The following is a 27,575-nucleotide window of genomic DNA, read 5'->3' on the forward strand; positions in this document are numbered from 1 at the left end:
CGTACTTAGCTTGTTTCGACAGCTTCGACGTCCAATTATGCTCCAATTCTCCCCTTTATCATCCTTTGACTTCTTTTGGACCTAATGCACACAAACAAATGCATAGGGTGAGTGTTGGGACCAATTCACATCCAAATGTCCATAAAATCAATCTTAAAAACCCCATTTAGATGTGTGTATTTTACGCATATCAACGTGTGAACCTAAACCTACTCAATCTTCTCTGTTATCTAATCTAAAAAATGGCATTGATGAATAATTCATAAATTAACTAATAGCTATTCTAATTGTTGTCTAACTACGTCTACTAGGGAAGGATTAATTCAAGTAAAGGAAGAACCCCTTAGGAATTCTTGTCTCTAGGGAATGGAAACTAAAGGTGGAATTGATTGATTGAATTCAATTTCCGTGGGGAAATCTCTATGCAATTAACGCCTTTCTCAAGAACACTAACATCTTAACTTAGATTAATTAGGTTGAAATCTCTTCCTAACTCTAATTATCCAAATTAGCATTATGTACCATTTAACACTATTGAGAGTTGTTAATTCTTAATCTGGTAGAACGAACACCCTATCTCTAGGCGAATTCAATTATGGGTTGCAAAGGACAATCCAAATCTACAACCTCTTTCTAAAGGTCATTCAAATTTCAAAAATCATTCAACAAGATATGAAGAACAAATCAATAAACACTTCCATTGCAAACCAATATGGACAATCAATACATTCAATTTGAAATTTAAGTACAAAATCCCTAGATAAAGAACCCTAATGGGTTAACAAGTTTAGCTAATCATGTTCATCATTACAACCTACAAGAATTCAATTACAAAAATGAGAAAGGAAGAGAAACCTGAATACACCCTTGGATGAGAGTAAACAGCTCTGATTCCTCTTGCCCAATCTTGGATCGATTCTTGTTTCTCTTACTCAGATTGAAACTAATCGACGATCCTCTCCAATCTTTGATCTTCCAAGAGAATCCAATTGAAACCTTGGTCCATGTCTCCTTTTTCCTTAGTTCCAGCTTAGAAAACCCTTAGAGAGAGAAAAAGATGAGTTTGGGATGTTCTCACCGTAGTTGCCTCCCTTTTCCTGTTTTCTTTCTTTTTAAATTAATTTTTCCAGCTGCCATGAACATGACCGTGTTGATGCCCGTGTTGGGAACACAGCCTGGTATTGGTGGGCGTGTTGGGAACACGGCCCCATGCTGATGGCCGTGTTACTCTCTGTGGTCGTGCTCTTTAACGCTTCTTTTATCAAATGCATCCAACACAGCCCGTTTTGGTGCCCGTATTGGGAACACAACAGTGTTAAAACCAACACGGTCGTGTTCAGCTTCCTCATGCGCAAACTTAGCTTGTTTCGGCAGCTTTGACGTCCAATTATGCTCCAATTCTTCCTTTTATCATTCTTTGACTTCTTTTGGACCTAATACACACAAATAGACGCATAGGGTGAGTGTTGGGACCAATTCACATCCAAATGTACATAAAATCAATCTTGAAAACCCCATTTAGATGTGTGTATTTTACGCACATCAATTACATTGTTCTTATTTCTAGAACTTGCTCGGTAATGCTTGTTGAGGTCATATGAACAATCAAATGTTATGAAATGATAAGGGCACTTAGGATTCACCATTGTAGCCAAAAGCCAACCTGTAGATATTTTCCATTAGTTAGCCATGTTTGAACCTATCCACTTTCTTTATTTTTGCCATTTTTCTTTATTATCACACCTTGTTAAGCCTTTCATTTGTTGATCCTTACCCTAGTTCTTGAATTTCTGCAATGTGCTCATTGAGTTGTTGGATAAAATGCCAGTTTTATTGAATTTACTAAGTCCCTTAAAAATTTTGTTTAGATGCTCCCTTTAATCCAAAACAAATCTATTCTTTCTTCCTAAAAAAAACAAATAAAAAGTACTTTATTGAGTATTCATTCATTCTTCACCTTTTTTAGCATCTTGTTTTAGAGACTTTGGAACTATAGTGAATTTAATTACCTTTGTTTGGCATTTAGTCCTTTTTGAGCTAAATTGTGGGGGAGGCATTGTAAAAGTTCAGAAATTATTTACACCTCACTCCTAAATTTGCCATACCTAAACCTAAGCCCCATTACAACCCTTGTAAAGACCCTTTGATTATGATATTTGATTGCTTGCAATAGCGGAGATGGGATTTATAAGTAAGCCTATGGTAAGTAAGTTGAATATAATTGATTTGAGTGATTGATGGCTACCTTTTAAACACTAAGTGCATAGAGCGATCCCTTGTGAGGCATATGGTTTCTTGAATATTTAATATTGAATGTACTATTTAACTTCTTCATCCACTAACATGATAATTACTCTTGTTTAGATTACTGGTTTGGATTTTGGTTGAGTTTCAATTTGGTATAGATTGAATGTTGCTCAAATTGTAATCCAATTCATGAACTTTAAGGAGGATTGGTTGCAAGCCTATGATCTAAACTGTTGATTGCTTGAGGACAAGCAAAAGTTTAAGTATGGGGCGATTTGATATTCTTGATTTTACACATGTTTACATGCTTGATCTTGAGTTATTTTTAGAGCAATTTATCTATTTTTAGAATCACCCTGTTTTAGTTTCCTTTGTGTCTCAAGTGTTTATCTAGTCACATCATCTAAGTTAGAGAGAAATCAGACCAGAATCGGGAAGAAACGGATGAATCGGGAGTGTTAGACTGTTCAACACGCCCGTGCTGAGGAGCAGGTCAGGTCCAAAAGGAGTGCTGAAATGCCTTACCCAAGGTGAAAAGAAGCAATTTGCAACACGATTTTCGAGAGTAATATGGCCTAGGAGCATAGCAGTACTGAGGAGCACGACCCGAATCTAAGCCGTGATGAAAAAGGCCGAAAGTATACTTTTAGATCAACACGACATGGATCTCAGCATGGCCTAAATCCAGGCCGTGTTGAATCCCAAAACCTAAATTAAAAGAAAAGAAAACAAAAGCGAAGAGAGAGCCGTGCAAAGAAAAAGAAGAGAACTTTGAAGTATCCAAGATAGATCCTTAGAGCTAACCTCGAGAGGATCAAGAAGAGGAAACAAAGATAGCTGCTCATTGAGGATTGGGTCGAAGATTCAAGGGAAAGAAGAAAGAGATCTGAGCTGTAGAGCGTTGATACAGAGTTATTCAAGAGAGGATAGCATCTCACCATTTGAGAAAAGGGTGTTCATGTTCTTTTCATTTCTTGTCTACTTTGTATTCAATTCCTATTTTAGTTTAATCATGAACATGTGTAACTAATTCTAGCAAACCCATTTGGGGGCGATCTTTAGCCATGTTAGACTTTCTTTGTGCTTAAATGATTGGATTATTGAATTAAGATTGTAGTTTTCATTCAAGTATAATAAATTTATTGTTTCTTCTTTAATGTTGAATCAATTTGAGAACTCCTTTGTAATTGAGAAATTCAATTGAGTTTGGACAATTGTTTGTGTGATTAGGTGATTTACATCCTAGAGATAGGTGTAATAGCTTATTGGAATAAGAATTAGACACTCTTATTAACGATACTTTAGAGATCAATTTTATTATAAAATCAATTGTTAGGAAGAGATTCTAGCTTTAGATCTTTAGGATTAGGAATCGGTTAACTTGAGAGAAAGGCCAATTCATTCAAGAAATTATCTACATATCACAATTCTTAATCAATCAATTCATAAATTATTATTTGTAAGCAAGCTAGCTAAAGTGATCCCCAATTTGGTTAACTCATCTTATTGTCTTTCTTCAACTCTTATTCTCTTTATTAAAATTTAGCTTTCAATTGCATTCTCGATCATCTTTAGTTAATAAGTTTTACCACCTTTTGATCAGTTAGATAATAGGAATAGCATAGTAGCAGTACTTTCTCAATTCCCATGGGATACGATATTAATACTAGCCATAGCTAGATTACATTCGATAGGTGCAGTTGCCTATAGATTGCTTGTCGTGTTTAGCACGCATCAATTTGCCTCCTCTTCTCTTTCGCTTTCATTGTTGGAGGATGAAGATGCATCACTCCAAGTAGCTTTTAAACCCTTCTTCTTCTCTTTGTCTCCTTTCTCCCTTTTCAAGTATTTGGGACAATTCGACTTGATATGTCCTTGCTTTCCACATTCATAGTAAGTGACTTCCTCCTTCTTGTCCTTACTTGTTCCTAGCCTTGAGTGCTAGGGCTTTCTTCTTCCCACTATCTCTATCAACTTCATTCTTCACAAGAGACATCTCATGGATTAGAAGTTTACCTATGATAACATCCGTAGGAATCTTCCTTAATTCTTCATTTGCTTCTTCAATCCTAGCCACTCTAGCACCATATTTATCCAAAGGAAGGCTCCTAAGGATTTTGTTGTTAATGACCACTAGCTCATAATGCTTCCCAAGCTTTCTCATGTTGTTGATGATGGTGAATAGTCTATTTGTCATATCAGTGATAGACTCATTTGGCTTCATCTTAAACATCTCATACTCGGTGACATACATTTGGATCTTACTTGATTTTACTTGTTTTGTGCCTTCATTGTAGTTCCAAGGTAGTCCAAATTTAATGAGTCGTAGTGCAATGTTGCACTCTCCCACATTCTTCTCTAGAGAGACAACTCACAAGTATAGCCATTGCTTGCTTACTTCTTGTGGTTGTCCACCCATTCTTCTTTAGGAAGGATTCTTTCTTCACCATTCTTTATTTTAGTAGGAGCTTTCCATTCCTTCATCACGTAGTCTCACACTTCAATATCATAGGAATCTAACTAGATTTCCATAAGAAATTTCCAAAAAGCATATTCAAATCCGTCGAAAAATGGCTTGTAGTGTTGGGTTGCTTCATTGGTTGCCATGACCTTTACACTCGCAATTAAGCTTGATAAGAGTGAACTTGCTCTGATACCACTTGTTGTCCCTTGGATCTAAAGGGATTAAATTGGTGACCTTAAATTGTTGAAGTAAATGGTTTTAGGTAAAAACACAAGAGATTAAGGATAATACAAGGAGAGTAAAGGTTAGAGAAGATGACACAAGGGTTTACAGTGGTTTGGGAATAATCTTCCCTACATCCAATCCTCAAGATCACACTTGAGTATTCCACTATAATCACTAAGATTACAACCTTTGGGTTTTACAAGTTAACCCAACAACTTGGTGTTTTTCAAAGCTTACAGAAAACCTCTTCCCTTAGTGAATCAATCTCTCACTAAGTCCTTTAATACTTGATTATTAATAGTTACTCAACAACCAATTCCCTATGTTTTTAATACCTAAGCTCACACAACAACCCTATAGAGTTTTACTTAAACAAAGAGTTTTAACCTAATATACTTTACAAAGAAAGAAACTAAGTGTAGAAAGTTGAGAAATAAATTTATAAGAGTTTTGGTATACCTAAATCACATACTTAGATATAGAGTCTTTAAGAGGGGTATTTATACATATACCAATCCCTTGGAGATGTTATAATGAGTCTAAAACTTAGTAATTGCAAGATTGATGACTTGGCAAAAAACTACCTATGGTCATGAAAAGTGCCCCCGCACTTCCCAAGCGCGCTCCCGCTTCCTGAAAAGAAACGTTGGGGCTCCAACGGCTCCATTCACATGGCACTGATGGGATGACTGGTATCTCAACGGTTACTGACATCACATTAACTGCAAAAACTATCCATGTGCCACAATAGCGCCCTCGCGCTTACCTTGTTCGCTCATAGAAGTGCCCTCGCGCTTTTCATCACGCTATCATCTGCTACTTTCAGTCTCAAGCTCAAATATGAAATGCCCCCATGCTTCTGAAGTGCTCTTACACTTCTTGAAGCTTTAACACTTTAACTCCTAGATGTTACAATGTAAATAGCAAGATATTAGGTGGATTTTTCAATGTCTTGTAAACTTTTGATTTTATGAAAAGCACCCCAATGCCCTAGAAATGCCCCCGTGCCCTAGAAGTGCCCTCGCGCTTTTTGGATCTTTTTACAAGACTTACTTTAAAGCTTAAGAATGTTTAGTCTATGCTTGGTTCCTTTAGTGCTCTATCATATAGACACTCAAAAATGATGTTAGTAAGGTTCAATTTGGGTGTTAAGATGAAAATAGATATCAATTACACCTTAGGTCAATAACTTTATCGTCTATGTGGGTCAATCCTTCGGAGCTATCAAGAAAGCCTTTGGTGATCGTGAAATCAGGTGCACCTTATTATGAAGAGGGATCATATAATGCAAGTTTAGATGGGACTAAAGGAGAAGCAAGCTGTGAATTCAAGCTAGAAACTACATCAACCACGTGGGAATCCTGTATAGAAGAATGGTGTCAGTTGTATAGCTTTGATGTGTGACTAAAGTAAAAGCTTAAGTAGTGATGAAGAAAATGCACAAGGGAGTATGCAAGCCTCATATGAATGACATAATGTTAACTAAGAAAATCATGCGGCGAGGTTATTACTGATTAAAAATGGAAAAGGATTGTATAGATGCCGAGAATGCCAGTTGTACAGTGAGTTGAGTCACGTGCCCCTAAACAAGCTGCATAATGTCTCCTTGGCCTTTTGCCATTTGGGGATCAAAATCATTAGAGAAATAAAGCCTCATTTGAATGGTCATAGGTTCATATAGCAATTGACTACTTCTCAAAATGGGTCGATGCCGAGTCATTCACCACTCTAGGGCAAGGCAGATGGCTAGATTTATAAAAAGCAACCTAATCTGTAGATACAGGGTCCCACATCACATTGTAATGGATAATAGGGTACAGTTCATGGGTGAAACAGTGGACTTGCTAGTGGAATACAAGATAAAGCATCATATGTCTTCTTCGTACAAACCTCAAGTGAATGGAATAGTAGAAGCAGCCAGTAAGAATCCTAAGAAAATACTTTCGAATATGGTATGGAATCGTAAGGACTAGTCATTTCAATTACCCTTTAAACTTTGAAGATATCGGACAACCGAGCGAAGTCGTGATATGCATAGTTTTACACATATTTGTTGGCATATTATTGCGGATATTCTTAGCATTTATTGTGTTTTTATAGCATGATCACCCATGTTTTGTGTTCTTTCGTGTTCCAAGAGATTTTGTAGGTCCATCATCAGTGCTTTAGCATTTTAGTTCAATTTCGGGCAAAAACGGAGGGAATCACAAGCTTTTGACCTTGGGAAGTCAACAAGGACCGTATTGGAGCCCGTGCAAAAATTCCAAGTCATGTAGCTTAAGAACTTTGAAGCAGCACATTTTTCGAGGGTATCACGCCCCAAAGCATGGTCCGTGTTGGCTAACACAGGTCAGAACACGGCCCTGCTCGATTTAGTTCATTCTGTCAATTGGAGTCCAACACGGACTGGACACAGCCCGTGTTGAGGGAAACGGGTTGGAACACAGCCGTATTTGCACAATGTATAAAAGGAACGAGCCAAAAAGAGCGAAAGGGGTTCCAGATCGGCGATTTTGACTCTTCATCTTCCTTTATAATTTTGCTAGACATGTTTCAAGCATTTCAGGGCGGCTTCCAGGAGACTGGTCCCACCTTGGAACCTCAGATTAGTGATTCTGGATTTTAGATTGAAGATTGAAGAGGAGTTTTGGAGCAAATCAAGAGGCTATTCTGGAGATCAACTGTAGTGTACATCAAGACTTGGAGCTGTTAATCCAATTCTAGGAAAAGGGTGTATATGTTTCAATTTCTTTATTCTCTCATTGTAATTGAATTCCTATTTGTTTTAGATATGAACATGTGTAGCTAGATTGGTTGAACCCATTGGGGTTCCTATGTTGTTGGATTGCTTTTAATGTTTATGAGACTTTGATTATCAATGCTTGTTTCTTGTTGCTTTCATTATTAATGAGAAATCACATTATTCATGAGACGTTGTGAGTTGTGGTGTTTAGATTGCTTTATGTAATTAAGAAGTTCATTTAGCAATTGGAAATTTAAATAGCAAGAACTGGTCAATGATCACTTAGAGATAAGGATTATTGACTAGCCGGATTAAGAATTAACAGAGCTTAATAGAGGCGGATTAAAGCTTAATGCTAACTTAATAATCGATCGTTAGGAAGAGATTCCAATTTTAGGTTCTTAGGTTTGGGAATTCGGTTATCTCGAGAGGGAAACCGAATTCAGTTAAGAATTCATCCACGGGTAATCGCAATTAGTAATCAATATAATCTCTACCTTCACTAAAATCCAACTAGCTTAGGTCCTCTTGGGTTTGCTTTTTCCTTTAATTGTTTCATGAAATCCTTCCAGACTGTTTGACATTTAGTTAATCACTTAGCTTATATATAATCATAGAATAGCAACTTCATCGATTTGTTAAGGTTAGATAGCATAAGACGCTGCAGTAGTTCTAGGATCACCCTTTCCTGAGAATACGACCATGATACTCGCCATTAGTGCTAGTTTGCATCGATAGGTTCACTTCCTTAGATTGTAACTATATAATTTGCCTATCAAGTTTTTGGCGCCGTTGCCGGGGAACTTTTGTGTCAGCTAGAGTGAATTTGTGTTTGTGTTAATGATGGTTGCTTTCTATGCAGCTACAATCTAAGGCAGTGTACCTATCGATGCAGTCTAGCACTAATGGCGAGTATCAAGGTCGTATTCCTTGGGAAAGTGAAAGCCCAGAGTTACTCTTTTGTTCTTTGTTATATTAACCTAAAATAAATGATGAATAATTTCTAAACTAACTAATAGCTACAAGCAAAATTCTAAGGGAGATGCAGGAGTAATTGATAAATAAAATAACCAAGACAAGAAAGCAAACCCAAATGGAACCTAAACTAGTTGGCAATCAAATAAATGATAAAGGATTGGTGAGTCTAATTATGCTACCCGTGGATGAATTCTTAACAGAATTCGGTTTCTCTCTCGAGATAACCGAATTCCTAAATCTAATAACCTAAAGTTGGAATCTCTTCCTAATGATTGATTCTTAAATTAGTATTAAGCTTTAATCCGCCTCTATTAAGCTTTGTTAATTCTTAATCCGGCTAGTTAATTATCCTTATCTCTAAGCGATTATTATACAGTTCTTGCTATTCAAAATTCCAATTGCCAAATGGACATATCAATCACACAAAGCAATATAAATACATAATTCACAACGTCTCATGAATAATGCATTATCTTATTAATACTGAAAGCAAGAAGAATACAACTTGTTTTTCTTTGATGTTTGATGCACCCAACATGGCCGTGTTGGTGCCCGTGTTGGGTACACGGCCAGTGTTTAAACCAACATGGCCATGTTCAACTTTCTCATGCGCATACTTAGCTTGTTTTGGCAGCTTTGACGTCTAATTATACTCCAATTCTTCCATTTATCATTCTTTGAATTCTTTTAGACCTAATGCACACAAACAGACACATAGGGTGAGTGTTGGGACCAATTCACATCCAAATGTCCATAAAATCAATCTTAGAAACCCCATTTAGATGTGTGTATTTTACGCACATCAAATAACCCCACACTTAGCTCATTGCTTGTCCTCAAGCAATCAAGAGTAAGTAAGGCAGTATTTGATGCATTGAGCGATTTAACACTATCCTTTAAACACTTTGAGTGACTTAGAGTGAATCTTGTGAGGAGTTGGTTCTGAATAATTTTGTTGAGATAGTATTTTGTGAATTTATAGCATCTTGGTTGTGATGATTGAATTGATTGCTTTGTTTCTTTTTCCTTGACTTATGCTTGTTAAGGATATGTGCAGGAGCTCTCTAGCTTGTTTGTCAGTTTAAGTGTTGTTCCTTAGTGGTTTATTTTCCTTATGCTTGCTCTTAAATCCTGCTCCTACCACTTATGGAGAGTCAACAGCCATGTCAAGAGTTCTTTATAAGGGTTGTAATGGGGATTAGGTAAGGGTAGGTAAATTTGGTAAGAGTTGAACCTATGGTGTTCTACAATGAGATAAATGACATGCACACAAGCCACAAAAATTATAAGGGATAAACAATGAACAGTAGTCCAAGGTGGGAAATAGGAATCAAGTCAAAATGTTTAGCTCACTTACTTTCTTTCTTTTCATCACCTTTCCTTCTTATTCTTCTATTTATTTTTTTTCTTTTTTTTTCATAAGGGAAGAACATTCACGTAATAGAGTGAATTTCTTTTGGATTGAAGAAAGCTGCTATAAGATTCCACACTATTCCCAAGACAAAAATTCCCAATAAAAATAACTGATATGCAGAATCATAACCCAAAGCAGAATAAAACTAAGTGGCAATGAAATATGATAAAAAGAATGGTGAAAGAGAGGGTTATCTACAGAATCAATAAACGAATGAAGGCTATTTGGCTAGAATGAAAAACCTAAGTGCCTCTATCATACCAAAGTGTTAAACTCTCCTTGTGGCCCTCATAAGCATTACCGAGCAAGTTCTAAAAGTAAAGACAGTAATTGGCACTCTCAACAAGAAATAAATACAAGCATATAAAGTGTATGCTTACAATTTAGGCTCAATTTCTCACAAGTGTGCTTTTGAGTAGGTTCCAAACAAAAATCATCAAAACAAAATTAAATAAACTAAAGCAACTTAGTGCAAAACTCAAACTAATTATCTTACATTCTTCCACAAAACTCAACACTATCGATTTTACCCGATCACATGGACATAAACAGGATTTCAAAAGCAAGTCAACAGTAAGAGCATCGAAACAAAGTGAAAAATTTTCAAAATTTTACAAAAGATTGCAAAAAGAATAAATAAATAACTAAGATGTGATAAATATTACCCACCCCACACTTGAAGGACACACTGTCCCCAGTATACAAAATATATAAGAAATGAAAAAGGAAAAAGAACTAATACTGCCCTGACTATGGCTCTAGAGTGAAAAGAGGTGCATCATCAGGGATATCAGGATGTTGGCTAGTCTACGGTAGATGAGTGGCTGCAAATAATAAAATAAAGAATTAAAATCAAAACTGAAATAAAAATTAAATAAAAATTAAATAAAATATAAAAACTAAAACTAATAAAATGTTTCAAAATAAAAAGTTAAAATATTAGAGATTAAAGATAAAAATTGGGGTGCCTCCCAAAAGCGCTTCTTTTTTATGTGATGACCTTCTTAGCTGGACTCATGGTGAAAAGCAAACGGGCGTGATCGATAACCATCCATCCTTCTTCCAAGGAAATGTCTTCAAGTATCCACTTTGATGGGCTCTTTATACAACCTACACCTAAGGCAGTGAACCTACCGATGCAGCCTAGCACTAGTGAGTATCAAGGTCGTATCCTTGGAGATCGGGTGAACCTAGAGTTACTACTGTTTGCTATGTTATCTAGTCTGAAATAGGGTGTGAAAGTTCTAACGTACCAGCTAATGGTTATGAGTGCAAATAAGTAAATGAAGAACAACGAACAATCAAAAGACAATTGCAAAGAGAGAAACAAACCCAAAAGGGAGCCTAAGTGATGGAATTCTAAAAATGGATTGTATGGATTGCTGATCTTGCTTACCCGTGCCTAAATCCTGAATTGAATCCCGGTTCCTCTCTCGAGCTTATCGGATTCCTAAACCTGCACTAACCTAATAGATTCTCTTCCTATCGGATTACTACAGATTAGCATTAAGTATGATTTAAAACTATTAAGAGTTATTAGTTCTTAATCCGGCGAGTAAATCAACCTTATCTCTAAGTTTAACTACCAGTCCTTACTATTCAATGTCCAGTTGTAACAAGCATTTCTCAATGTCAAGAAACAACCTAATAAACAATTAATCCAACGTCTCAAATTAACTGAATCAAACTTTTATTACTGAATAGCAAGAAGATTGCAAGAATGACAATTATAAAAACTAACAATTAAGCATAATCCATCAACAAAGGTGAACCCTAATGGATTCAAAAGATCTAGCTACTCATGTTCATGGTTAAAGCAATTAGGGAACAAAATAAGGAAAAACAAATTAAAGGCATGTACACCCTTCTCTTTCAAGCTGAATGAGAAACCCTAAAATTGCAAATTCAAAATCTCAAACCCTAGTTGCCTCTTGAATGCTCCCAAAGTTTGTCTTGATCTTCAATTTGATGTTGGAACAAGTGAAATCCCTCCTTCAATTGATGAATTTTTGATCTCTCAAGGTTTACAATTGAGGTATAGGAAAACAATTGAATAAGTGTGTGTCTTGGAATTAAGTCCAAAAATCGTCTCCTTTCCAAAAGAACTCAAAATTGCCTATATAGTTGATTGTTTGAGTCCAGTCAGTGATGATTGACTCCTTCCAAGCCGTGCCCAAGCCGGTCTTTGAGCCACCACAGGCCGTCTTTGGAGGCCGTGGTGGCTACGGAAGTCATGCTGAAATGGCACTATTGGGGATAGCCTCTTGGTAATTCAGCACGGCCGGAGTCCAGGCCGTGCTCAACCCTCGAGGTGCTAGTTCTCACCCAATTTGATGGATTTTGGTCCGTAATCACTTGTATTTCCCTCGATTATTGATGGTGTCCTTCGAAAATGACCTGAAACGAGAAAGGAAACAAAAGACAGGTGATTCTAGCATAAAACGGGATAATCATGCATAAAAATGTAAACAGTCGGGCATGAAAACATGTGTAGTATGATGCTTATCAAATTACCCCACACTTAAACTTTTGCTTGTCCTCAAGCAATCAACAACTCACTCCTCAAACAGATACCAAATAACTCAATCAAATGCATTGCAGGAGGTTAACTCAAAATAAATTTCAAAACTCCATAATGATTTTTCCCAAAATCCCCAAATCACTAAATCCTTAAGAGAGAGAACAAACTTAATAAAGTTGCTAAAGTTAAAATGATAAACCATCTAAATTGAGAAATTGAGAACCATGCCTCACAAGATGTCACTCAAAACACACAAGTGTATATAGGTGAAAGAAGATCGCCAAGCTCTCAACGCAAAAATACAGAAAAAGTGCTTACCATAGGCTTGCTTATAGATCCAATCTCCACTACTACGAAATAATCAATAATCATGATCAAAGGGTCTTGAGCCAGGTTGTAATGGGGTTAAGGTAGGGTACGTATAAATATGGAAAGTAGGCTACAAGTTGCTGGAAGTTAAGCAAGTAATGCAAGAAAGTAATGAAGGATCAAGTGTTGTACCAAAATGAACACTAAATTGCTCTAAAAATAAGATGATGCTCAAAATGAACTAAATTAATACTCTTTTTATTTTTTTTTATTGAATATATATATACTATGTATATATATTACAACAGCTTATGTAGGGGTTGTTGGTTATTGACACATACAATAAGACTGAATATCAATTTTTTTTTTTTTTAATTGAAGGGAGCATCTATGAAAAATCTAGCAACTTAGTGAAATATATGATTGCAGATTGATCCAAAATAAAATGCAGCATAAACTTACATAATTTCCAGCAACAATGGTTGAAAGAATGGTCAAATGAATAGAAGTGATAAAATGAGTGTCACTGTTATTATTATCACGAAAGGAAAGGCTAAGGCTCAAAATTGGTTCACTAAGGGAAAAACAGGGTTAGGCTTTTTGGCCAAATTGTGTAAATCCTAAGTGCCCAAATCATCTCACGATTATTGACGATTCATGTAAAGCAAGTTCTAGAAACAGAGATTCTGTACAATGCTCACTAATGAAAGAAAAGGGAGCATAATAGTGATGCACCAATTAGCTCAAAATCTCACCATTTGAGTGGGTTAAAATTGCATGAATTCTCAAACCAAAGTTTAAACAGTCAATCATAATAATAAGCAACAATATTAACAGTGTTCTATATCTAAGATAAAGTAAAATGGAAGAATTTAAGGAAAAATACTAGTTTTACCTGGCTGGATTGTAATTAAGAGATTCGTTCATTGCCTTCTTCCCAACAAGGTTCGATAAAAGCTATAAGGGAATCCATTCAAAGGAGAAAAAGTCATCAACTACTTAATTAAAACAAAAATCAAGATAGGTATAACATCAGTAGATACCTACCCCACATTTTAGTATAACACTGTCCACAGTGTTAGAGAGATTAAGACTGAGCAAGCATATGATTCACATATTATGGTTCTGAAAGGTCATACTTTTTTTTTTTTAAAAAAATTAAAAGGCATAGTGTTCTACTTAACATAAACAGACAAATGCAAGGAAATAACATAAAATTAAGCATGCTACAAGCAAGAAAGTAAAAGGAGATAATAATAAAAAAAATAAAGAAAAAGGAAAAAGGAAAATATCACAAAATTTTGTTTCGCTAGGAGTCTGCTGATGGTGTATCCTCACTGGTTGGATCTGCTGGAAGTTGGGGGGCAGGGAAATTTGCTGAGGAAGGGGGCGATGGTGGATCAGGGTCCGTGAAGCATGTTGCCAAATCGAACTCCATATCATCAATGAGCCGCTGATTTTGTGCTCCAGTCTCTGCCATCTTTTGAATCTGCACTACTATGAAGTCTGTCTGGGTGGCCTGCCTTTCTAAACCACTCATGAGCTGTTGAAGCACACTGTTCAAACTGCCAAACTGTGCCTTTGTTTCTTCTTGAAACCGCACAAAATCAGTATACTGCTGCTGCTGTAGATCGCAGACTCGATCTAAACGGTCGGCCATAGCACTGATCTAAACGCTCGATGTCCCTGCCGAATGAGAGGATGAGGCTCCAGATGAGGGCATAAACACTCTAGCTGGGTTAGGAATCCTAACATTCGGAATCTCGACCGACGGATGTTGGGCTCCTCTAGCCGCTGCCTCTCTAGCCTCCCTGACTATTGTGCTCACGAGCCTATATTCAATACCATGTGGATGTCTAGTGGCCGTGATCATCTGCATGTTGATCATCTATCTGATCCCTAGTGGTGTCATGTCACCAATATTTGGAAGCTCCGACAGACAGTCGTCCAATACATCCAGTCTCTTAGCTAACCTAGTCACATACGGACCGAAACAATAATGCATCTTCTTCTGGGCGTCTACTATAAATGAACGGACTTAGCGAGCCAATAAATATCCCAAGTCTACCTTCTTCTGATGTTGCATAGCCCAGAGAATAAAGACATCGATGCGTATTCTGGCTGTCCCCTCGGCTTGTAATGGTGTAAGCTAGAAGGGTATGAATGTAGCGGAGATGGTCCGGTAGGCTAGATGCCTTAGACCTGCTTGGGTAGTATGTTTCCGGCCTCATTACCAATGAGTCCCACATGGTGTCATATGAAATTGGGTGGATGTAGAGACATCCCTGATACTCCTCCCCTGAGATTTCTTGTTCAGTCCATAATCCTAAATGCATGCCAAATTGTGGGACTGACATCGAGAACTCCCTTCCCCTAAGCCTGAAATAAATTGCATCAGGCTGATGCCAATTTGTGATCTCTTGCTGCAGGAAGAAGGTGCTGAGGAACTCGATCGTAAGCTCACGGTAGGTTGGCTCAATGATGTCAAAAAATCTCGCATACGGCAGAGTCTCGAACAGTGTGTGCACATCTTGAGCTAATCCCACTCTCTCTAGGGATGTGAAGTCTATGCAACGGCCCGCCATCACTTTCTTCCATCTCATGACTTGGAATCTACTTTCATTGTCTGCATTAGGGAATGTCCACAATGGATGACGGCCAGGTGTGGATAGGTTCACAGCAGGTGCTTTCCGAGGTCGGACTATTTGCTGTTGTGGTGGAGGTGGAAGTCATGGTGCTGGTTCACAGTCTTTGTGGAGGAAAACGTTCCTTCACCACGCGATCGCTTGCTGGTACCGACGCGTTTCAGTTGCTTTCTACGAGATTTATCGCGGTCCGTCATATCACCTAATGCAACGAATTATTATTATTTTTTTTTGTAAGAATTCAAGTTAATGAAAGAAATAATCTACCGAATCAACAACATAATGATTATAATTCGACTAACCAAAAACTTGTATAAACTAATAAGCCGATACATACCAATCTAATTTATCGTGAACCAGCAATTGCAATTTAAGTCTAAACATTGTTCATGCTTTGCATGCTGTAGGCACATTTTATTTCCACCAAAACCCTACACTTATCATTTTCATAACCGACTACACTACAAACACAACAACTAATGTAAATTAACCTAACCAAGGTCATATGGTTACAATATAAAGCCACCAAGATATCCTAGCATGTCCTAACAAAAGTATATGTATAAAATAGAAGTCAAATCATAATTAAATTAAAAAAAATAAAGCAACAAATGAAGAGACTTACCTGAGTTCGTTGAGGAAAGTGAGAAGGGTGAGATAAGGGTATAAGAACAACACCTTTGAGCTAAGGAAAACAAAAGGGAAGCAAAATTTTTAGAGGCCTCCCCTTCTTATAGGCACGTGGTCGGCACGGGTGAGGGTAAGGTTGTGCGGACCAGCACGGCTAGGACTCAGCCCGTGCTGAGCCTTTAGCCTTCTTGTGATACACCTTGGCACGGGCAGTGGCACGGCCGTGCTGACTAGCACGGCATGGGGTTGTATCCCGTGATGCCTTCGGAAGCCGTGACCATTTATTCTCTATCCTTCAACACGGGCTTGACTCTAGACGTGCTCCTCAGCACGGCCTGGTGTTGTAGCCCGTGATGGCCACGGAAACCGTGATGAAACGAGGTGTTTCTGGGCTTTCCTTTGCCATCTCGAGTCGCCTTGCTCCATACCTGTATTTAACACATATACGCACGTAATTAGATCATAGAACAAGTAGATATGGTCAAACGGAAGAGTCTGTCCTCTCCGATTACATAAGTCCGAAAAATTAAAAACCCTAATTACTGTTAAGCAACTATAATAAAGTCAAAGGAAAATAATGAAACAATCACAACTAATTAAAAACATGAAAGTATAATCCAAGTCGAATGTATAGAAGTGCTTATTTATTTATTTATTTATTTAGCAGAGTCTTAAGCTTGACTCATTCGGATCACCCTTCCTGTGCATACAAAGCCAGGTCAACTCGTTGCTCACTAATCAACGAGTTACAATAGTATCGCTTTAGCCGATGGCCGTTCACTTTGAAATCTCCCTTCTCTGGATGATGCAACTCTACCACTCCATATGGAAAGACTTGTCTGATCTAAAATGGTCCAGACCAACGAGTCTGCAGCTTTCCGGGAAACAGACGAAGGCGAGAGTTGTAAAGCAACATTCGATCCCCAACTTGAAACTCCTTAGGCTCACGAATCCTTTGATCATGCCATTTCTTAGTCCTTGCTTTGTAAGTTGAGGAGTTTTCGTACGCCTGCTGGCGCCACTCATCTAGCTCACTCAGCTGCCATTGTCGCTCCTTACCTGCAAAATCAATATCAAAGTTACAAGTTCTAAGGGCCCAAAGTGCCCTATGCTCTAACTCAACAGGCAAATGACATGACTTTCCATAAACAAGGCGATAGGGCGTAAAACCTATAGATGTCCTAAAAGCAGTCCTAAACACCCATAATCCATCATCTAACTTAAGGGTCCAGTCTTTCCTACTGGTACTAACGGTTCTCTCTAAAATACGTTTAATACCCCTATTAGTTACCTCAACCTGCCCACTAGTCTGGGGGTGATAGGGAGTAGAGAATCGATGAGTAACTCCGTACCGCTTAAGTACTTTCTCTAATTGGGCGTTGCATAAATGTGTTCCTCTATCACTAATAAGCGCCTTGGGTATGCCAAACCTAGCAAACAATCGCTTAAGGAATCTATAGACAACCCTGGCATCATCAGTGGCTACAGCCTGAGCTTCAGGCCACTTAGAGAAATATTCAACAGCAACTAGAATGTACTTATTACCATATGAAGAGGGAAAGGGTCCCATGAAGTCGATGCCCCAAACATCAAAAATCTCAACGACTTGCACACTAGTTTGGGGAATCTCATCACGAGAAGAGATATTACCTGCGTGCTAGCAAGGGTCACAAACCTGAATAAATTTCCGTGCATCTTGGAAGAGCGTAGGCCAATAGAATCCTGCCTCTAGCACCTTCCTCGCTGTATGGTTTGCTGTGTGATGACCTCTAGTGGGTCCCTCATGGCAATGCTTCAATATTTGGAGAGTCTCTTCGCCATATACACAACGGCGAATCACCTGATTTGCACATACTTTAAACAAAAAGGGATCTTCCCAAATATAGTATTTCAAATTAGCGAAGAATTTCTTCTTTTACTGATAAGTCATACCCTTTGGTAGAATCCTAGCAACCAAATAGTTAGCATAATCTAAAAACCAAGGAGTATCAGTGTATACCTGAGTGATATATAAATGTTCTTCTGGAAATCGATCGTCTATGGCCGTCTCATCAAGTGCATCCAAGTGAGGATTTTCCAATCTCGACAAATGGTCCACTGCCAGATTCTTCGCGCCCTTCTTATCCTTGATCTCGACATCAAATTCCTGTAACAAAAGAATCCACCGAATCAATCTCGGTTTCGCATCATTTTTCAGGAATAAGTACCTCAACGCCGAGTGGTCCGTGAAGACAATGGTTTTGGAGAGGACGAGGTATAATCTAAACTTGTCGAAGGCGTAAACAACAGCCAATAACTCCTTCTTTGTGGCGGTGTAGTGTTCCTGGGCTCCTGTCAAAGTCTTGCTAGCGTAGTAAATGGGTTGGAACTTTTTTCCAATCCTCTATCCAAGCACAGCTCCAATGCATAATCACTAGCATCGTACATCAGTTCAAAAGGCAGCCCCCAATCAGGAGAAACTACGATTGGGGCTGTAGTTAGAAGTTTCTTAAGTAACTCATAAGCTGCCAAGCATGCATCATCAAAAATAAAAGGTATATCTTTAACTAACAATTGAGTGAGAGGCCTAGCAATCTTAGAAAAATCTCTAATAAATCTCCTATAAAACCTGGATGGCCCGGAAAACTCCTAAATTCTTAATGAACCTAGGAGGAGGTAGCTTAGATATTACTTCTACCTTAGCTCTATCCACCTCCATCCCAGCCTGAGAGATCTTATGCCCCAAAACAATCCCCTCTCTCACCATGAAATGGCATTTTTCCCAGTTTAGTACTAAGTTAGCCTCAATACACCTAGCTAACATGCGCTCAAGGTTTGCCAAACAAAGAGAGAAAGAATTACTAAAAACAGAGAAGTCATCCATAAATACCTCCATAGACTCCTCAATCATGTCCTCAAAAATAGCCATCATGCACCGCTGAAATGTAGCCGGTGCATTGCACAGTCCAAATGGCATCCGTCTATAAGCAAACGTCCCATAAGGGCAGGTGAAGGTAGTCTTCTCTTGGTCCTCAAGTGCAATAGGAATCTGAAAGTAACCTGAAAAGCCATCAAGCAAACAATAAAACATGTGACCTGCTAAACGTTCAATCTTCTGATCAATAAAAGGAATAGGGAAATGGTCCTTTCAAGTTGCATCATTAAGCCTACGGTAATCAATGCAAACTCAGAAGCCTATTATCGTCTGATTCGGGATCAGCTCATCCTTCTCATTCCTTACCACTGTGATGCCTCTCTTCTTGGGTACAACCTGCATAGGACTAACCCACGAACTGTCAGAAATGGGATATATTAAACCTGCATCAAGAAGTTTAATTACCTCCTTCTTTACCACTTCTTTCATGTTCGGATTGAGTCGTCTTTGAGGCTGAACAACCGGCCTGAAACTGTCCTCCAATGAAATCTTATGAGAGCAGAAACTTGGATTTATGCCCGAGATATCGGCTATATTGAAAGCAAAGGCCTTCTTGTACTTCCTTAGAACTTCCAACAGCATGGCTTGTTCTTCAGGAGTTAGATCGGCTGCTATGAATACTGGTAAGCGCTTCTCTTCATCGAGGAAGGCATAAACCAAGTGGCTCGGTAACTCCTTCAGTTCTAAGACTGGTGGGTCCTCGAATGAAGTCTTTACTTTCTGCACCCCAGACTTGTCAAGAAAAAGATAGGGATCAGTTGACAAGCTCGGCTCAGAAGCCAATAAAACAGCGAGTTGCTCCAACACTTGCTCGTTGGACAACTCCTCATCCTCAGCTATTACTACTTGCAAAGGGTCAGAACATAAAATTTCTTGCAAATGGGACTCAACCACATCATCAATCACATCAATAGAATATACAGTATTATCATAGTCCAGTGACTGTCTCATGGAAGTGGCTAGGTCAAAGGTAATGGTCTCATCATCAACTCTAAGCTTAAGCTTTCCATCGCTTACATCGATAACAGCCCTCGATGTAGCTAGGAAAGGCCTACCCAAGATAAGAGGCACAGTGCACTCACCCTCCATATCCATTACCACAAAATCCACAGGAAAGATAAATTTATCTACCTTTATAAGTACATCTTCAACAATACCTCTAGGAATTTTAACAGTCCTATCTGCTAACTGAACACTCATCCTAGTAGGCTTAGGTTCATGCAACCCTAATTTGGCAAATGAACTAGTGGGCATTAAGTTAATGCTAGCTCCTAAATCAGCCAATGCACCACTAATTGATAAATCACCAATCATACAAGGGATAGTAAAACTCCCTAGATCTCGTCGCTTGAGTGGCAGTTTGTTCTGGAGAATAGTTGAACACTCCTCATTAAGCACCACCTGACCAAGATCCTCCAACTTCCTCTTGTTGCTCAAAATCTCCTTTAAAAACTTGGTGTACTTCGGCATCTGTGAAATTACCTCAACAAAAGGTAAGTTAATTTTCAGCTGCTTAAATAAGTCAAGAAACTTACTGTATTGCTTGTCCACCTTATCCTGCCTCAACCTTGCAGGATATGGAACCGAGGGCTGATGCTCCCGCACAGGGCTCTTTTGCCTGTATTCTTTCATTCTCTCATTCTCTACCACCTCAAGGTCTAGTCCTTCCTTAGCTAGCTCGACCTGCACGATTGTATTATCCTTATCAGCTAAAGGCGAAGAACCAGTCAATTTCTTACCTGAACGCAAGGTGATAGCCTTGCAATGCTCCCTCGGGTTTGACTCTGTAGTGCTAGGGAGCGATCCTGGAGGTCTCTCTGAAAGCATCTTAGAAATTTGGCCAATTTGAGTCACCAAGTTCTGAATCGAGGCCTGCTGATTCCTAAGTGCACTATCAATCACTGGAATCTCGTTTGTGAGCGTCACAAACTTCATCATAAGCTCCTCTAAATTTGACTTCTTTTCTTGTAGAGGAGGAGCTTGTGCAGCCCAAGGTTGTTATCGTGGTACATTGATGAAGTCTTTGAAAAGCCTGGCAGACCCTAGGTATTATTGTTCCTCCAAACTGAAATTGGGATGATTGCGCCATCCGGCCGTTGTTTGTATTCTTTGTAAGGGTTATTCTGCTGCCTTGGGGTATTCCCATATAATCAACTGTTCAACATTAGAAGACATAGCGAATTAGATGGAAAACTAGTAGAAGATGAAGCAAACATACCTCCTGCGATGCGATTCGCCTTTGTAATGCGGGCCACTATAAAACTTCATGACCAACGTTATTTGCATGAGCAGAGCATCGGAGTTGGTCGATCTTCTTGGCTAGAAGCTCCACTTGGTACGCCAAGGCTGTAGAGTCCACTTGGTTGACCACTCCTGTCTTCTGGTCGGCTCCTAGAGGATTGCCAACGATAGTTGTTCATGGCCATTTCCTCTATCAAGTTCGAGCACCGTCTCTTGTTTAGCGCCCACTGCTGACATCCACCATCGCCTCGTTGCAAGGTTCAACCCGACTGTAGAAGGTCCAGACACGCATCCACACTGGCAATACGTGATGTGGGCAGCATCTCAAAAGATCCTTAAACCTCTCCCATGCATCGTACATGCTTTCATCATCAAACTACACAAAAGAAGATATGTCATTTCTAAGTTTAGCAGTTTTAGCGGGAGGAAAATACTTATATAAAATTTTTTCAGCCAACGCCTTCCAAGTAATGATCGTCTGTTGTGGAAGAGATTGCAGCCATCTCTTTGCTCTGTCCCTCAAGGAAAATGGAAATAATCTCAGCCTAATGGCATCATCGGTTGTTCCATTTATCTTGAATGTGTCACAAATCTCCAAAAAGTTGGAGATATGTGCATTGGGATCCTCGCTGGGCAATCCTCCAAATTGCACGCTTTGCTGGATCATCCGGATAACATTGGCCTTTATCTCAAAATTATTGGTACTCACGGTGGTCGACTATACTCATTTCGTCCCATCTAAAGATGGTCGAGCAAACTCGTACATCGTCCTCCCCGATCATCGTTGGCACGGGGGTCATGGTTTTCCATCGTGTCTAGTCTATCCACAGGTACCTCAACCTCAATCTCCTCCTCTTCTAATTGCAACCTCTTCCTTAAGAGTCCGGGGATCGTTGGATCGGATAGAGGCTTTATAAGATTCGAGTTTGAGCTCCGGTCATAAACTACACAGGCCCGAAAGTCCACACAACCACCAATCAACAAAAACAATATAATAATAAATAATAAATAATAAATAATAAAAATAAAATAAAAATAAAATAAATAAAAAAAAATAAAGAATAAATGAATAAACAAATAATGACTAAATTGACACAAAAACAATTCACTCTAGTTCATAATTCTTTGTGTTCCCCGGCAGCGCCAAAAACTTGATGGGCTCTTTATGCAACCTACACCTAAGGCGGTGAACCTCTGAGTGCAGCCTAGCACTAGTGAGTATCAAGGCCGTATCCACGGAGATCGGGTGAACCTAGAGTTACTACTGTTTGCTATGTTATCTAGTACGAAATAGGGTGTGAAAGTTCTAACGTGCAATTTAATGGTCATGAGTGCAAATAAGTAAATGAAGAACAACGGACAATCAAAAGACAATTGCAAAGAGAGAAACAAACCCAAAAGGGAGCCTAAGTGATGGAATTCTAAAAATGGATTGTATGGATTGCCGATCTTGCTTACCCGTGCCTAAATCCTGAATTGAATCCCGGTTCCTCTCTCGAGCTTACCGGATTCCTAAACCTGCACTAACCTAATGGAATCTCTTCCTATCGGATTACTACAAATTAGCATTAAGTATGATTTAAAACTATTAAGAGTTATTAGTTCTTAATCCGGGGAGTAAATCAACCTTATCTCTAAGTTTAACTACCAGTCCTTACTATTCAATTTCCAGTTGTAACAAGCATTTCTCAATGTCAAGAAACAACCTAATAAACAATTAATCCAACGTCTCAAATTAACTAAATCAAACTTTTATTACTGAATAGCAAGAAGATTGCAAGAATGACAATTATAAAAACTAACAATTAAGCATAATCCATCAACAAAGGTGAATCCTAATGGATTCAAAAGATCTAGCTACTCATGTTCATGGTTAAAGCAATTAGGGAACAAAATAAGGAAAAACAAATTAAAGGCATGTACACCCTTCTCTTTCAAGCTGAATGAGAAACCCTAAAATTGCAAATTCGAAATCTCAAACCCCAGTTGCCTCTTGAATGCTCCCAAAGTTTGTCTTGATCTTCAATTCGATGTTGGAACAAGTGAAATCCCTCCTTCAATTGATGAATTTTTTATCTCTCAAGGTCTACAATTGAGGTATAGGAAAACAATTGATTAAGTGTGTGTCTTAGAATTGAGTCCAAAAATCGTCTCCTCTCCAAAAGAACTCAAAATTGCCTATATAGTTGATTGACATGGTGAGTCCAGTGTGATGGTCGACATGGCGGAGTCCGGTGTGATGATTCGACAGTAGGAGTCAAGCGATCTTGAATCTGTGGAAATCTATCTTGACTCCTTCCAAGCCGTGCCTGCCCAGCGGTCTTGAGCCACCACAGAGGCCGTCTTTGGAGGTACATGGTGGCCTCTGAAGTCGTCTTGAAATGGCACAATTGGGGATAGCCTCTTGGTAATTCAGCACGAGTCAGGCCGTGCTCAACCGGTGCTAGTTCTCACCCAATTTGATGGATTCTGGTCCGTAATCACACGTATTTCCCTCGATTATTGATGGTGTCCTTTGAAAATGACATGAAACGAGAAAGGAAACAAAAGACAGGTGATTCTAGCATAAAACGGGATAATCATGCATAAAAATGTAAACAGTCGGGCATGAAAACATGTGTAGTATGATGCTTATCAATCCACTTAGAGGGACAATCGTTAATTTCCTCTTCCCGACTGTCAAGCAAGCTACCAGTATGATGGGTAAGACTCGCTCTTCCAATTTGAAAGCTGAAGTTTCACCAATTGGAAGGATCGACGATTGGGCAATTTCTTCAGGAACTTCGATGGTTTTCTCTATTCCTTGTCTTGGTTCACTTGCTAGAAGAAACTCGAGCTCCTCCAAGACTTCTTCATTTGATAACTCATGCTCATCTTCCATCATCGAAGGGACTTGTGGAAAATCCACCTAAAATTCCTCTAACTGCAACTCAGCATCATCGACTATACGTTCCTGTTGGTAGTCTTTCAGAGGGATCATGTTTGCCTCTTCCTTTTCTAGTTCTATCTCCATGTTCAAAGAGTTGTCCTGCACAGAAGCATCATCGTCAAACATAATAGATAACCCAGAAAAATTCTCACTGGGCATAAGTAGCGGTGCTCAAGTGTTCCTCGGATTCAGTAGCGTTTGATGGAGTTCCCAATTGCTCTTCAGCTAGTAACTTGAAGATTAAGCCTACTTGATGCTCTATATTCTTAATCGAGGCTTGTTGATCTTCAAGTATCCTCTCTGTTTGTTGGAATCTATCCTCAAGACTTGCAATAAACCTCATCATCAGCTCCTTTGACACTAACTCTTCACCTTGAGTTGATGGTGCAAGATTAGGCTGCTGAAATTCTGGTGGTTCTTGGCTATCTAAGCTCCATACAAAGGGTGAATGAATACTCAACTCTTGATTGTAGGTGCTTCCATACGAGTCATCTAGCCAACTTCCCGTATAATTCACCTGTTCATAGTTATAAGAACAATGAGCAACATCACTATGTAATGGACAATCATTACTCAAATGTAAACCACAAAAAAATTCATAAAAAAACTTGAGATGAAAGGATAGGAGTGGAGAGTTGATCGGTAGCCCTGCAAAATGATTCCACTCGAGCTTCTAAAGATGCATAGGTATCCCAATTTTTTGCACTCTCTTGGTTCCTGATCCCGTTTTCCAATGTGTCATACGAAGAGTTTGAATTTAACATTGAACCTCCTTATCATTCACTACCTGAATCATAAACTTAACTAAATAAATATGTACAAAAAAAATAATAAAAAAATGGCTAAATTAACAAATAGCAAATTTCACTCTAGTTTTCAAACATTCCTCAGTGTACCTATCGATGCAGTCTAGCACTAATGGCGAGTATCAAGGTCGTATTCCTCGGGAAAGTGAAAGCCCAGAGTTACTCCTTTGTTCTCTATTATATTAACCTAAAATGAATGGTGAAAAATTTCTAAACTAACTAATAGCTACAAGCTAAGTTTTAAGAGAGATGCAGGAGTAAATAAATTGTGTGTGCCACAAAGTTCTTTGAGAGAGTTACTTGTGAGAGAGGCACATAGTGGAGGTTTAATGGCACATTTTCGGATTAAGAAAACTTTGGATATATTGGGTGACCATTTCTTTTGGGCACACATGAAAAGGGATGTTGAGAGAATTTGTGAGAAATGCATTACTTGCAAATAAGCCAAATCCAAAGCAATGCCTCATGGTTTGTATATACCTCTTCCCATACCAAATGAACCTTGGGTAGACATTTCTATGGACTTTGTTTTAGGATTACCTAGGTCCAAGGGAGGGAGAGATTCTATTTTTGTTGTTATGGACAGGTTTAGCAAAATGGCACATTTCGTTCCATGTCACAAGACGGATGATGCAACCCATATTGCCGATCTATTCTTCAAGGAGATTATAAGGCTACATGGAGTGCCAAGGACCATTGTGAGTGATAGGGATGTCAAATTCCTAAGTCACTTTTGGAAGACTCTTTGGGGAAAGATGGGGACAAAGCTTTTGTATTCTACAACTTGTCATCCGCAAACGGATGGACAAACAGAGGTGGTCAATAGGACACTTGCAACACTTTTGAGGGCTATCATCCAAAGAAATCTGATGAATTGGGAAGAATGTTTGCCACATGTGGAATTTGCTTATAATAGGAGTGTGCATGGTTCAACAAATTGCTCACCCTTTGAAGTTGTGTATGGATTCAATCCATTGACTCCATTAGATTTGTTACCATTGCCGTTGGACAAAACTAATTTAGAGGGGAAATAAAAAGCTGAATTCATCAAGACTTTGCATGAGAAGGTGCGTGCAAACATTGAGAAGAAGACACTCCAATATGAAAAGCAACACAACAAAGGGAGGAAGCAAGTCATTTTTGAGCCTAGAGATTGGGTGTGGGTGCACTTGAGGAAGGAAAGATTTCCTAACCAAAGGAAATCAAAGCTTATGCCAAGAGGAGATGGTCCTTTTAGAGTGCTTCAACGCATCAACAACAATGCCTACAAGCTAGAACTTCCAAGTGAGTATGGCAATGTTACTGCTACTTTCAATGTTAGTGACTTGTCTTTGTTTGATGTAGGTGATGAAGATGATGGAGTTGATTTGTGGACAAATCCTTTTGAAGAAAGGGGGAATGATGTGAATCCAAGTTCAAAGCTTAAAGAGATCCAAGATCCATTAATAGTACAAGAAGGCCGAATCACAAGGTCCAAATCCAAGAAGCTTCAACAAGCTATATTGGGTTTAATTAGGGACATTTGGAAAGCCCAAGAACTTCAACCCAATAAGGCATCCATGGAGGCGCAAGGAATAATATTTAACTTGTTTTTATGTTAATAACAATTAAGGTTACATGTAGCCACCATACAAGTTAATGTGGTAATTAATACCAAGTAATGGCTATCAATGTGGGTAGTGGTTATTAAGAGCCACCATATACAAGTTAATGGGGTAATTAATACCAAGTAATGGCTATTAGTGTGGATAGTAGTTACTAAGGCCATTTAAGAGTAAAAGTAATCCTATGTGTGTGAGTCTATTTTAGTAGTGTGTGCATGGACTTATACTCTATATAAACAAGTCCTTTTCTTTCTTTTGGAGCATGATTGAATTTGATATATGAAATTTTGTTTGAGTTTTATTGTGAGGAATTTTGTCTTTAATTTCTTGCTTGAACTTTGTGACTTATCAAGCTTTATTCTAGCTTGTTGTGTCAAAATCTAAATCTTTGTTTTCTTATTATTTATCAAACTTTCTTGTTTGTGGCATAAGAGGAAATTCAAAGTCTATTTTAGTATCTTTATCCTTGTTGGTAAAGGGGTTAAGTAGCATCCATCTTCTTACTTCAATCTTTGAACGATCCGAATTTGTGGATTAAATTGGTAATTTCTAGTTTTCTTCTAATTCAACTTATCATAGTATTTTTGCTATTGGGGAGTTAATTGATGAAACCTACAATTCCCATCATAAAGCCAAACGTGATACAAATGATCCAAAATAGTGTACAATTTGGGGGACTGCCGAGCAAGGACCTAAATGCTCACATGAACAACTTCTTGGAGATCCGTGACACCTTCAAGCTAAATGGAACAACTGATGATGCCATTTGGTTGAGGCTGTTTCCTTTTTCTTTGAGGAACTGAGCAAAAAGATGGTTGTAGTCACTCCCAGCCAACACTATTACGACATGGAGATCGTTGGCTGAGAAGTTTTTATATAAGTACTTTCCTCCTGCTAAAACTGCT

At 38.6% G+C, this 27,575-nt stretch overlaps 1 non-coding gene across 1 annotated transcript; it reads left to right on the forward strand.

Moving 5' to 3' along the window:
• Nucleotides 1-21,633: 21,633 nt before the first annotated feature.
• On the forward strand, nucleotides 21,634-21,740 carry LOC125369972. The gene has a single exon (XR_007215691.1). It is a non-coding gene; the product is annotated as a small nucleolar RNA R71 (small nucleolar RNA).
• The last annotated feature ends 5,835 nt before the right edge of the window (nucleotides 21,741-27,575 follow it).

Source organism: Ricinus communis, chromosome 4 (assembly GCF_019578655.1).
Source record: "Ricinus communis isolate WT05 ecotype wild-type chromosome 4, ASM1957865v1, whole genome shotgun sequence".
NCBI classification, from domain to species: Eukaryota; Viridiplantae; Streptophyta; class Magnoliopsida; order Malpighiales; family Euphorbiaceae; genus Ricinus; species Ricinus communis.